Raw genomic sequence first — 13579 nt, 5'->3', positions numbered from 1 at the left:
TTAAAAGAATTTTATTCCAATGAATAGTACAGCCGGGCGGCTATACTATTCTACTATGAATAGTACAGCCGCTCGGCTATACTGTTGGTTTGTGGTCTTCAAATCAAATTAATAGTATAGCCGAGCGGCTATATGTTTCAAATATACAAATTAGGTCAGATATCTTCTTCTTCTTCCCAGCGTCGCCTTCTCCTTCCTCTCTCTGTCTCGATCTCTCTCTCTCTCTGTCTTTCTTCCTCACAAGCAGCGGATCCTGCGCACTTCAACCGCCCTTCGTCCACGTCTCAACGGCAAAACGGCCGCCCAGACCCTCCTAGAGCCGCCTAGGCCCGCCTAGACCCGCCTAGACCTTCCTAGACCCGCCTAGACCCGCCTAGACCTTACTAGAGCCGCCTAGAGCCGCCAAGGGACGCCTAGGCCCGCCTAGAGCCGCCAAGGGACGCCTAGGCCCGCCTAGGGCCGCCTAGGCCCGCCTAGAGCCGCCAGGGCCGCCTAGGAAGGCCCAGACGCCGCCTAGCTCCCTGGCGCCTACCCCTGGATGCCACCTCCTGGAAGGGTACCTGTTGGTGTACCGGAACTGACTTCAGTTAGTTCGAAATTGAAAGATAATGAGCTTTTGGTTGGCGTGGAATTTGGATTACACTGTTTTCACAGTCATGTAGCAGGTCACTAGTGAATCAACCTTCCTAGTCTGATGATCTTGTACTGAAATACTAACTAATAGGGTGCATGCAACCTTAGGCCATTTCACTTGATTTTGCTCGATCTCCTGCATTTAAACATGTTTTTGCTTATGCACTTTTTATCTTTGAAGTTGCTGAATCACTTGCTATATGGAACCAGACCTTATTTGCTATTATTTTGGGCCAGATGCAGTAGGTGCCCCTTGAAAAGTCTATTAATGTCTCCATTTATATTAAAAATCCCCAATTAGAAGTGAATTTTGATTGGATGGTAGTGTCTGATACTGCTAGCAAATCATCAAAACCGAAACCAAGTAATATAAAAAGAATTTAGGTAAATGGAAAAAGTTCCATTTGAAAATGCTTCAAAATATTTTCCTTGATGTCATCTTTCCTGTGTTCTTAAGAATTTAGTTTGCTGTGTAAATTAAAAAAAAGAAGATAGAGTTTTCAAATAAGGATTTAGTTTGCTGTGTTCTTCAAAAATAAGGATTTAGTTTGCTGTGTTCTTCAAATCCTGACATAATGTGTTTTGGACTTTGCTGTGTACAGGTGGAGGAGGATGATGCTGGTCTCTAACTGCTTTGTTTGTTGCTAATCAACTGGTTGTACAGTGCTGTAACAAACTGGTAACTCATAATCAGATTTTTTTTGTATATTCACTAATACAAGGACTAATTTCCTGAATGCCTTTTCAGGCCAAGCAATTTATATTAAACGTTCCATTCTTAATGCTCTCTCTCTCTCTCTCTCTCTCTCTCTCTCTCTCTCTCTCACGATGGACACGGGCTTAGATTTCAACAGCATTCCCAACTTAAAAAGAATGATAAGTGAAAATGGTTGTAAGTTGTAACAATTTGATTCCATTGAGCACTCTAATCTAAATCAGGGAGAATATTTGATTAATCAGTTTTGTCTGGTTTAGGATGCGTGAATGGATTTGATCAATACAACTTATAATTAAAGTGCTGTACGTACCATCCTCCACACCAGGCATGCCAGGAGTGCGCGGCAACCATCCAATATTGTCAGATGAACCTTGCAATGTTTTCTGTACTCGAGATGCCAGGCTGACAAATGCAAAAATGGAGCTCAACTATGAGCACCTAGAAGAATGAAACAACGACTTGTAATTAAAAGCAATGAATTATTTGCACTGAGTAAAACAGAATCCAATCTGAACTAAAACTAAAAGAAACTATTCATAGACTCTATGGAATACGAGTCCATCAGTTTGCATAATTGAAATATACTTCTTTTACCTACAAATTCGAAGATGAGCACATCTAACGTACACGACAGAACTTCTCCAACACGAAATTGCCAATCTCCAAGCAAATTGTAAACCGTGTAATGGTAGTGTCAACCTACATCAAGATGAAGCAACATCACCAATCTAACGATGGAGATGACTTGATTGAGATTTGAGAAATGCAAAACAGTTACAGTAAGTCATACTTCTGATAAACACTTGTAATTAGAAAGGGAAGGAGGTGAAAAAGATTAAATATTACAATTAATCATTCAGTTCACTTAAAAGTAGACGGGCTCATGATGTTTTCTCATGAAAACTAGATTAGTTGCCTGACCTCAGTTTTTTAATGCATACTAAGTCTTCAAAGATTGATATTGAAGAAAGCTAATAGCAAAAAACAGGTATTACCCTTTAAAAATGAAGGGGACATTGTATAATTGTGTTAAAAAATAGGGAGTTTCACTAAAACACCCAAAATGGGGGCTGAAATTATAAAAAAACCTAACACTCAAAAACTATACTATCATTACACACACTCAAAACCCATTTATAAACACACCCAAAAAATATACAATTGTTGATTTTGGTGTTGATAAAATAGTGTTTGGGTTTTTTTATAAATACATGTCTAGGATTGGGTTTATTTATAAATTTGTATAAAAAATAATGCACACTTAAACTAGAATAATATAGAAAAGTCTAGAAAAATTGAGAAAAGATGACAAGTCAAATTTGAGCTCTACACTAGAAACATCCTATTAATTATATAATGTATTGTAACTAGAAAATTCTAGACTTATATTATAACTAGTGGCTGGAAAACACTTTGGAACTCGGTTACTATGCAATAACCGACTTCCTAGATATTTACCATCCTTTGAGTCGGTTTAGCTACTCTATACATAGCTATAGCAGCCCAATTATGCATTCAAGTTAAGAAAGCTGAAAAACTACCAGCTGTCTAAACCCCCATCAGCCACCTCTTGTATCCAACTATCTCTAAAGCTCTTGTACCCTTCTTATTTTAATCAATAAAATAAAATTATCTTGTTACTTTTTCAAAAGCTTTCTATTCATCATCAAGCTATTATCCTAAGCCTCTCTTCTCCCTAGAACTAAGGGCATGTTTACGTATCAATAATGGGTATGGAAGGAAAGGGAATGATTTACATTCCTGACTTCCTGCATTTACTAGCAATCAGGAATGAAAAAATAAGTGGGCCCCACCTCAAAATCCGTAATCACATTCCCTCAAAACTAGATATCAGATCAACTAGGGGGAGTAGTGAATCGATTCACGTTCCTGTTTTCTCTTAATAACTTCCAAAAGTAACCTTACCACTTTACCATAATTCTAAAATTAATTTGCATTCTGATTCATGCAAATAGTAAACAATAACAATGGGAATCAATCTCATTCCTTTGCTAATTCCATATGTTTAGTAAACAGCTTAATGTGAATTATTCTTCCCATACCGATTCAGTAGTTCTCTGATTCCTAAATTCTCTGATTCCTTACTTTCTTTATTACTGATACGTAAACATGCCTAACAGTGGTATTAGAGCTTGTTCCGATCAACCCTGGGCGTTGGTTCACTACTCCTCCGTCATGTCTACCACTAGCCAAAACTCTGACCCTCTTCCTATTTTCAGGAGAGAAAACTATGAATTCTGGAGTATTAAAATGAAGACTTATTTTATGTCTCAAGATTTATAGGACATAGTTGATAATGGCTTCAATAATCCAGAAAACCCAACTGTGGAACAGTTGAGGCGACTAAAGAAAGGTCAACAAAAAGATGCAAAGGCCTTATATGCCTTGTAACAAGCCTTGCATGATACGATTTTTCCAAGAATCATGGGAGCCACAACTGCAAGGGAAGCATGGAATACCTTAAAGGAGGAATTTCAAGACAATGCCAAGGTACGTGCGGTTAAACTTTGAGAAGAGAGTTCGAAAATATTAAAATGAAGGATTCTGAGACCACACAAGACTATTATGCTAAAATAAAAATAATAATTAATCAATTGAGAGCCTATGGAGAAAATATTACTGACTCAAGAATTGTAGAAAAAATACTTATAAGTCTTCCTGAGAAGTATGATCCTTTAGTTACTGCCATTGAACAGACAAAAGATTTAACTAGTCTGTCAGTGACAGAAATTAATGGGCTCTCTTGAAGCTTATGAGAAAAGACTGAGTAGGCGAAATGAAAATTCAGTTGAAAGACAAATGCCGTGTCTCAATGATCTTAAATGCTGTCCAGCAGAAATGACCAGCAAATCATCTGAGTATCTATCAGCATCTCTGACCGCAAGATCCTCTGCAATAACATCATTTCCAAATCCATCCATAACATTATAAGAAGATGCATGAGTGTGCAAACATGTAAGAATAGTAGAAAGAACCTCACCTATAAATTGAATAAATCGACGCCTTATATAACTAGCCAGTGTCAATAGACGGGTGAAAATGTCATCCATTGATGAGTAGAATCCCAGACTATACAAGGACCTATATTAGATCTTTAAGCACAAGGTCTGAATCAAACTGACAAAACTAAAGATGCCAAATTGAAACTTCAAACCCCCATAGCCTTATTCCTTATGTGGGATAACATAAAAAAGAAATAAAAAAATCGATAAATTGACAAAACTAAAGATGCCAAAGTAACTCATCATAAAAAAAAAAATTGTAATAAAGATATCAGATAGCAACTTACAGTCAAAGAAGGACAATCTGCAGAACCCAGAAACAGCCTGTGGCTCAGCAGAAGCAAAGCCAATTTAATTTATAGAGGGAAGAAGAGAAGGAAGAAAAATTCAAAGGAAGTTTAAACTTGCTAAACATGAGCTGCCATAATTTTGAATCCCATCAATAAACATAGAAGAAAATGAAGTGAAAGAATAGAATAAAAGAAAGTGGCTGCAGAAATGTGTATGCAATGACACAATATTGCTGGGGTCAAAAGGTGGTGCATCTGATTCTTGCTCAAATATCGGCTTCAACGAAGAAAATGGCACACGTGCCGGAAAAATACGACAACCCACCTTGGCACCCGACCAGCTTAGCGCCCGGACCGCCTAGCACAACCTACAGCGCCTACACCGCCTAGCCACCTAGAACCGCCTTAGCGCCACACTCGCTTAGACCCTTAGCGCAGCCGCCCTCCTAGACCTGACCTACCCCGCCTAGGCGATTTTTAAACCTCTCGGCCACTCTTCGTCTATCCGGAGAAATTTGAAGGATTAGATCTCTCCTGACGAAATTTCGTTGGGAGAGGTCTTATTCAGCAAATTTCACCATGATATACATGTGCCGATGAACATTCGTCTGGAGAGGTTTTCTTGGTTTTTTTAAAAAGAAAAAAAAAATTTGAATTTTTAACATATAAAATTAATTTTTTTTACTCTTTTTTTTTTACCAACTTCATTAGTTTAATATATGTAATTAAGTAATATCTTAACCTTTCTTAATTACCTTAATTAATAATTATGTTTTAAGTATTATTTCTTTGGTAAATATTTAAATATTTTACTCATTTCATAAATTATTTTATAAATAGAAATTAATTATTTTAAATTATTTTGTTGACTTTTAAAAAAAAAAATTATACAAAATTAGTTTGTGCACGTTATGGGCATTCTTCGTTGGATTGCTACAATCGTCTCAACTTGTCGTATGTAGGTTGGGTGCCTACTTAATGCCTTCCTGCCACGAGCTAGGGCAACAATCCTCAACTTGTCTATTATTTCTTGTCCTCCTAATTGGGTTGTGGATACTGGGGCCAACTATCATATCACCAATGATTTGGGTAACTTGCCTCTTTCCCTAGAATATCATGGCCATGATTTTGTTCATGGTGTGCTTGGTGGAACAAGTTTGCCTATCACCCTTATTGTCTCCTCTAGTCTTCCTCTTAACAACTCTATTTTTTCTCTTATTGATATCCTTCAATGCCCTACTACTTCTTGTAATTTGTTGTCCGTTAATAAATTTTCACGACATAATAACTGTTTCTTCACTTTTTATCCCAATCATTTCTTGGTTTAGAATTCTCAAACGGGGAAGACTCTTTTCTGGGCCACGAGTAATGTTAGTCTCTGCTCTCTCCCATCTAGCATGCCATCTCATGATCCTATTGCATATCTTGGTGTTCGTGTTGCTGGTCATGTTTGGCATTCGTGCCTTGGTCATCATTCGTCTCCTATTTTAAAATTTTTATTGTCTACAAATAAGTTGTCTATTGATGGCACTAAGACTTTTAATAATTTTACTTGTCATTCTTGTCCTTTAGGGAAAAGTGTTAAGCTACCGTTTCATACTTTTTTGTCTGTTACGCATGCTCCTCTTGACCTCATTCACTCTGATGTATGGAGTTCGTCTAATAAATCAGTTTCCGTATTTCAATATTATGTTCTTTCGTTGATAATTTTTCTCGCTACTTGTGGATATTTCCTATGCGCTTGAAATTTGAGGTTTTCTCTTTGTTAGTTAAATTTAAGACACTTGTTGATAATTTATTTTCTACTAAAATTAAAGCCCTTCAAACTAATGGAGGTGGTGAATATACTAGCCATATTTTTCATAAATTTGTAGTTACTCATGGTATTGACCATCACATTTCTTGTCCCCATCACCCTGAACAAAATCGTTTGGCAGGACTGAAACATTGTCATATTGTTGACACTGGGCTTACCTTGTTGGCCCATGCTTCCATGCCTCTTGCCTATTGGGCTGAGGCCATGCATACTGCTATATTTAATTAATCGTCTTCCTTATAAAGTTTTGGGTCTTCAGTCTCCATACCAAATTCTTTTTCATAAAGAACCTAACTTTACTTTTCTTAAAAAAATTGGGTGTGCATGTTTTCCATATCTTCGGTCTTACAATACTAATAAACTTCACTTACGATCTATTAAGTGTGTCTTTCTAGGCTACTCATTAGATCATCGAGGTTATCGTTGTTTACCACTAACATAGTCTTTTTATCGCGCCATGTTATTTTTTATGAACATTGCTTCCCCATTCAAGAGACCAAGGGCTCTCATGCCCCAATTTCTTCTTCCTCTGCTGCGGATTCTGCACCAATCATTAATTACAAACGTGGCACCCGTGAGACCCACCCCAGAAGCGGACTGACCATTCCACGTAGATAATCTTAAGGGTATTTTGGAGATAGATAGTCTCTGCATTCATATTTTTCTTGCATGACTATATCGACTCTAAATCCAATTGTCACTTTGAATTGTGACAATTTGAGGATTGGAGTTGGAACATTCTTTTGTGAGCGAGATAGTTTAACATCACAATGGAACTATATGAGATTTGACTTGGGTTTGTGTTTAGGAATTTGGTAAGGGGATTTGATTTGAGGATTTAGGTTTGTGTTTGAATTTGATGATATGATTTGAGGGTTTATAGTAAACATAGAATCAACCGCTCTGATACCATGCTAAGAATTATATGGTTTGAATATTTGGATGATTGTCTTCTTCTCTATAAGGAGTAATATATAGTGTTTTACATGTGTGCTTTACAAGGAAATATATATATAAGAGTAATATTTGGATGATTGTCTAAGATATGATTGGCTATAAGGAGTAATATTTGAATGATTGGCTAAGATATGATTTAATTAATAAAAAGAAAGTTTTTTTTTTTTTCAAAAATGTATTGACCTAAAGATACTTGTTGAGGCCCAAAAAAGTCCACGGTTGGGCCCAAATAAGTTTTCGGTCCAATACGCTACTGTATTAAGAAAAATCACATATCCGAGTACACGAAGGCTCGTCATATACGAGTCACACCACACACGCCATGCCAAATAAATAATTCACATGTTAGGAATCGAGATTAAGATTATAAAATGCATTATCTTCGCAAATCCATGCTAATTATCCCATCAAGCATAATAATTGAAAGCATGCTATGCGATATGCCATGCCAAGCGACATGCCATGCCAAGTAGGAAATCATTATTACACACCCAACCACGCTACAAGCCTAAGTGGGCCCAAGCCACTCGAATGTCCGGGGCTTGCTTGAGTGGGTTGTGGTATGGATGATAATAAATGAACATGAGGCCCATTGATGGGCCGAGAAATGAAAAGTTTTGGGTTGCTTGGGAGCCTCGAGACTCAAGCCCATTTCTTAGGCCCAAACATGTGGGTGAGCACAAGAAAGAAAAGTAGCCCAATAGCCCAAGAAAAATAACCTAACCAAAAATAACCCAACCAAAAATAAGCCCAATCAAAATAGCCTATTGACTCAACTAAAAAGCCCAAACGTTTTAAATAGCCCACTTGCTTGATAAACCATCTTGGCCCATATAATTACCATAATAAGCTACAAAGGCACCAGCACCTAGCTGAAGGAACAAAAGCCACGAATGGGAGGTCTGGAGGTTCATTAAACAATGCTGCTGGAGGTTCCATCACATGGAGGGAGCAGATTCCAAGCAAGAAACATTCAAAGTACCAAAGAATATTAGCCTGCGAGCTGCCAGAAGCAACCCTTTGAACCATCATATATATTCAATTCCTTCCCTCATCAGACCTAGCCTTGGAAGATGAGAGAAAAGAATGAAGAAAGATGGCTGAAAATAGGAGTAAACAGCCATGGGAAAGGGCCTTGAGCTCCAAAAAATCCCTGATTTTGTGCAAATGGGCAGAGAAGATTTCACCAAAAAAGGATGATTGAAGGGATGAAGGGAGAAAGGAAGGGAAAGACTTGACAAAATGGGATGGAACCATTAGGGTTTCTTGGAAAATGTCAGCTTTCAGGGACTATAAATTGAGGCCTTTTCTACCCAACGGAAGCAACCCACATCTGGAGAGCAAGCTTCATCTCTCACCATGAAATCTTTGCAATTTCGTGCTCTATTCCTCCATCTCCTCCCACTTTTCATTCTGCCATGCCATTCTAGAGTCTGACATAGCTTTTGTCAGGCTGCTGGAAACTTACCCAAACCACCAAATACTTCACCATTAGCCACAACTCAGATCCAGAGAGCAAGCTTTCTTTCTAACTTACAAAAATCCAGCAATCTCATGCACTGTTCATCTTCTTCTCCATTTTGCTCTTCTAACAGCTGCTGGAAGAACTCTGCTCTTCATTTTCCATTTCCCCCAAATCTCTTACAAAACTTCTCCTTCCTTACCCTAACACTTCCTTTTCCCTCAAAGCAAGCCTAAATTTTCTCTTAGTGCTAAACTCATGTTGATTTTACTCCAATGCCAAATGCCACTCACGCTGAGTTTGAGAGTTTATCTGTAAGCATGAAGAAATTACCTATAATGTAACACCCCGACTCCAATTATTTCCTATTTTTAATTTAATTAAGAGAAAATATTAATTTACTCTTGGGTTAAAGGTAATTTTGGTCAATTTCTTATCCGGGAAGATTTTGGGACCACGAGTAGTTTAGTTGCGTAGGTGGTACTGAGACGAAACCATAGACAGGCGGTAGGCTTGAATCGGAGATTTAACGAAGTTTTGGCGATCAAAATATGTTCGTAAATCGTAATTATTTCGAAAAGTTTGGAGTAAAAATCAGATTTTTCAATTTTCACCTCACTCTCTCTCTCTCTCTCTCTCTCGCGTCTTCTCCTCCCTCTGCGATTTCCACTCCCCTGTTCACAGAATGAAACCACCACACCGCCACCACCTCCGACCACCCGGTCCGGCGAGAAGGGTCCCATTCGAACCGCCACCTCCTCCTCTCTCTTCCCGCCAGCACCCGGAACCGATTCGCGGAAAACGCAGAAAAGTCGCGGGAATGTGACAGAACTTCCACCGCTCGATCTCTCTCCTCCAGCCACCATTTCCGACGGGTAAGGTGAGGTTTCTCATCCATTTTCTGAGTTCTAGCTGGCTGTTGCATAGGAATTGATCGATTTGCAGTTTAGATTCACGAATTTGGAAGTTAGGTTTTGGCCGATTTTCAATGTGAAATTCCGGCCACTTGCCATCCGAATTGGACTTGGCCGTAGTTGAAAAAGATGCTCCATTCATCGAGTAGTATCTAGGATTGGAAGGGTGGCTCGTGATTTGGAGATTTTCCGTCGCCGAAATTTCTCTACACACCCACGCTGCCGGCGAGTGTGGCGGCGCGTGCAATGCTGGTGAAGTTGCTTTTTATCTTGATGAGATCCTTGGGTTGCCACGAGCGTAGGCTTTTGCGGATCTCAATTTGGATGTCGTTTGACTATCGAACGGATTTCGCATATTGTGCGTTATCCGGGTTCGATAAGTTCTAACCGTTGGATCGTTTCCAAACTGAAGTTTGTCGATCTAGGTACTCTTAGAAACCTATAGGAATTCGCGGATCATGAATCGGAGCCCCGGATGTTCCGATTCAATAATTTGAAGTTTGGGAAATCGCGATAACCGTACGATTGGGAAGCGATTCCCAAACTCTGTAACCGGACCCTAGGATATTCCTTTGGACGTAAGCGCACCGGGAACTTGGGGATTTAAATATTTCCTTTTGTGAATTTCCATTTTGAAGTGTGTTATATTAATCAAGGGTTCGTATCTCGAAATAGGTACTTGGTCGACCATTCATGAAGAGCAGGACCTCTCGGGCCGGGCAGCTTGGGATTATTTGTGAGTGGACTTTGTTTTAAGCATATGCATGGTTTTATTGATAAAAGACTTGTGCATATATTTTAAATGGTGATTTTGATTTAATAATTATTGGGTTGATGGATTTGAATATTCTTATGCGTATTGGCAATATATTTTGAGTATAGATATGTATTTGAGTATGATGAATATGTTGATATGGATTTTGGGATTGACTATCTATATTGTCTATGTATAGAGTATGAGAGGTTGTTGTGGTGAGATTGTGGAAAGATACGAGTTTGAGGGATGGTTGTGAGATGTACGAGTATGTTAGGTGAGTACCATTCCCTAGTTACTAGGCTTCCCACACACGTCGTTGGCAGTGACCGGTAGGGTGGGAAGGCCATGAGATTGCGGGTCTCACATATGTCGTTGGCAGTGCCGGTGTGTGAGACATTTTCCATACGCGTCGCTGGCAATGCCGGCGTATGGAAAGAGTATGTATATTGCTTAAGTATCATCACACACGCTCGTTGGCGTGCCGGTGGGGTGATGATACTCGCCTACGCCGTGAGGACTTGTTATGAGATTTGTGAGCTGTACGTGTCGCTTGGCAGTGCACGGCGTGTGAGCTATGGAGTTCCGTCCCCCGGTTGGACTACTCATCCCCGGACGCGGGTTAGTGTTCGGAAATCCTGCGTACCAAACAATCCCCCGGTTGGATTGTTTCCCCAGTACATTAGTATGGAGAGAAGAATATATTATATTATAGTTATAGTTATATATGTATATATATATATGAGTGTTTACGGGTTGATGAGAGTTGCATATCTTTGGGAAATGAGTTGTGGGTTTGAGATGTGGAGATGTATTGGACTTTGGGAATATGTGTTTTGAGTTTTTGGTTTCTGAATTGTGAAACTGCATGCTAGAGCATTATTTTTACATGGTGGGGTTATTATGTTGATTTAAAGTGCAAACGTTATTTTTGTCCACTCACATATTTCTGTTTTGCGCCCCCCACGCAGTAGTTGCTTTTGGAAGCGTTCGAGCAGGTTGCGAGCTCCAAACTTTTCATCGTTGTTAGGTCCTGTAAATTCCTTCTACTCAACTGTTTGTTGTAAACAAATTCTGTAGATGCTCTGTTATCGCCCATGTTAGGTTGCTACTTGAGGCCGGAGGCCATTTTATGTTGGATTGTTGTATGTTAAAAGCATGCTGGCAGTTGGAATATATCTATTATGTAAATTATGCAGGTTGAATATTGTTGGGTTTGAGCATTTTACAGGGAGACTCTGCCAAAATTTTGGTAGGATGTCTTGGATTTTTAGTAGTGGGCCCGGCATCGGTGTGATGTCGGCACCAAGACGGGGTCCGCCTCTTTCAGTGGGAAATTCTGGGTGGGTCCTGTCATATAAGTATCATTATTTTGGTTGGTGAAGATAACCAAAATACTTTCTAAGGCTCTACCGCCTTTCGAGGTATTTTGGGGCTTAATTTTCGAACTCGTGCAAATGGGACTAGGGGTGGGCAAAAACCGATAAACCGATCAAACCGACCGAACCAACCCAAACCGAACGAAAAAAGTGTTTTTGACCAAACCAAAAGTCAACCATGGACTCAATCAACCGAAGGTCAACGGTTCGCTCTCGGTCTAATTTTTCAGAACCGATGAACTGAACCGAACTGCTCAATATTTATATATATATATATATATGTTACATGTGGCGTTATTTGATTGGCCAAAAAGAGTTTCTTGTGCATCGCTTGCAGCGTATCCTCGTAAATTTTCTTTTTCCGAACCCTCACCTCATCTCTGACGCGACTCTCTCGATCTCTTCCTCTTCTCTTCTTTCATTTCATTTTTCTTCTCTTTTTGACCTAAGGGCGTGGCGGCGCCTCACTCCCGATCTCACCTCGGATCTTCAATCGACCTCGAAATTTCTACGACAAGATCCGTGTCGCTCCTTCATCACTCTCACGATCTCTCGTCGCCTGTATCGCCTTCTCTCTCTCTCTCTCTCGATCGATCGATCGGTCGATCGAGTCGACCTAAACCTAACCCACATCACCCTCTGCTTTCGCATGCACAGACATTGCACTCTTGAGGCAGCCGCCACAACCCCACTCTGTTTCCATAGACGGCCAAACAAAGCCCCACTCGGTTCACTGTCAATCCCAGCCCCAACCGGTTCAAGCAGCCAACATTTCCATCGAAGCAAGCCATTGTTGATTGTTCCCACTCCCACCTGTAGAGGTAAGAAAACTTCACGCCACATTTTCATCCTGAGAATACGGTGCTGAGAATACTTTATCTGTCTCTCCTTCTCTCTCTCTTGCTCGCTTGTTGCTCTCTCTCAAACCCTTACCCTATAGAGGCTTCCTCTCCCTTACCCTTACCATATAGGTTATGCTTTGTTTTGATGATTATTTGAAATTTACAAAGAAATTATGAACTGTAAGTATCATGCATTATACAAATTAGGGCTGCAATGAGTCTCTATGATGAATCCCTTAAGGTTTCGCAATTAATTCACAGCAACCAAACAGAGACATATAGTTTTACAGTAAACTGATTTTGGTAGGTTTTTAATTTTTATAAACGAAAATTCTAATTAGTCTAATGTACAGGATGTGACTATAAAATGCAATCTGATAATTAATCAGAGACCTTGCGAAATAGTAGGTTTTTTTTCCCAAAATATTTTTATTAATCACGTAAACTAATTACATAATTGTTAAGTGGAAACTTGCATAATAATGATATCTTATTCTTAATGATGAAAAACATGCTTGAAGCTAATAAAGCAGGGCTAAATTGCTCTAGCTTTGTATTGTCTTTTTATTTGCAATCTAACATTGTTCATGCTTGATACTTCAATTTTCTTGAATGAATTATGGTTAGTTACATATTAAAGATTAAGGCATGCAGTTCAGATATTGGTTTTAATTTTAGGACTTTTTTTAGAGCAATGGGTATTTAAGGTTATTTGGTTTGGAGGCATTGAAAGGAATGAAGCTTGTTTGTAACCTAACCCTTTTTTTGATTTCATTCACAGTTGTTTAGCG

At 39.2% G+C, this 13579-nt stretch overlaps 2 long non-coding RNA genes across 2 annotated transcripts; one reads left to right on the top strand and one right to left on the bottom strand.

The window, feature by feature from the left end:
* The first annotated feature begins 213 nt into the window (after positions 1-213).
* On the top strand, positions 214-1415 carry LOC148921335 (uncharacterized). The gene is made up of 2 exons (XR_016126273.1): positions 214-665; positions 1236-1415. It is a non-coding gene; the product is annotated as an uncharacterized LOC148921335 (long non-coding RNA).
* Positions 1416-4169: 2754 nt separating this feature from the next.
* LOC107881607 (uncharacterized) lies at positions 4170-4761 on the bottom strand. Its single transcript, XR_016126270.1, has 3 exons — positions 4662-4761; positions 4353-4441; positions 4170-4262 (listed from the first exon to the last, which is right to left on the bottom strand). It is a non-coding gene; the product is annotated as an uncharacterized LOC107881607 (long non-coding RNA).
* Positions 4762-13579: the final 8818 nt, after the last annotated feature.

The sequence above is a fragment of the Prunus mume genome, linkage group LG1 (assembly GCF_029339155.1).
Source record: "Prunus mume cultivar Tortuosa linkage group LG1, ASM2933915v1, whole genome shotgun sequence".
Taxonomy (NCBI): domain Eukaryota; kingdom Viridiplantae; phylum Streptophyta; class Magnoliopsida; order Rosales; family Rosaceae; genus Prunus; species Prunus mume.
This window is presented reverse-complemented; position numbering and strand designations above follow the sequence as displayed.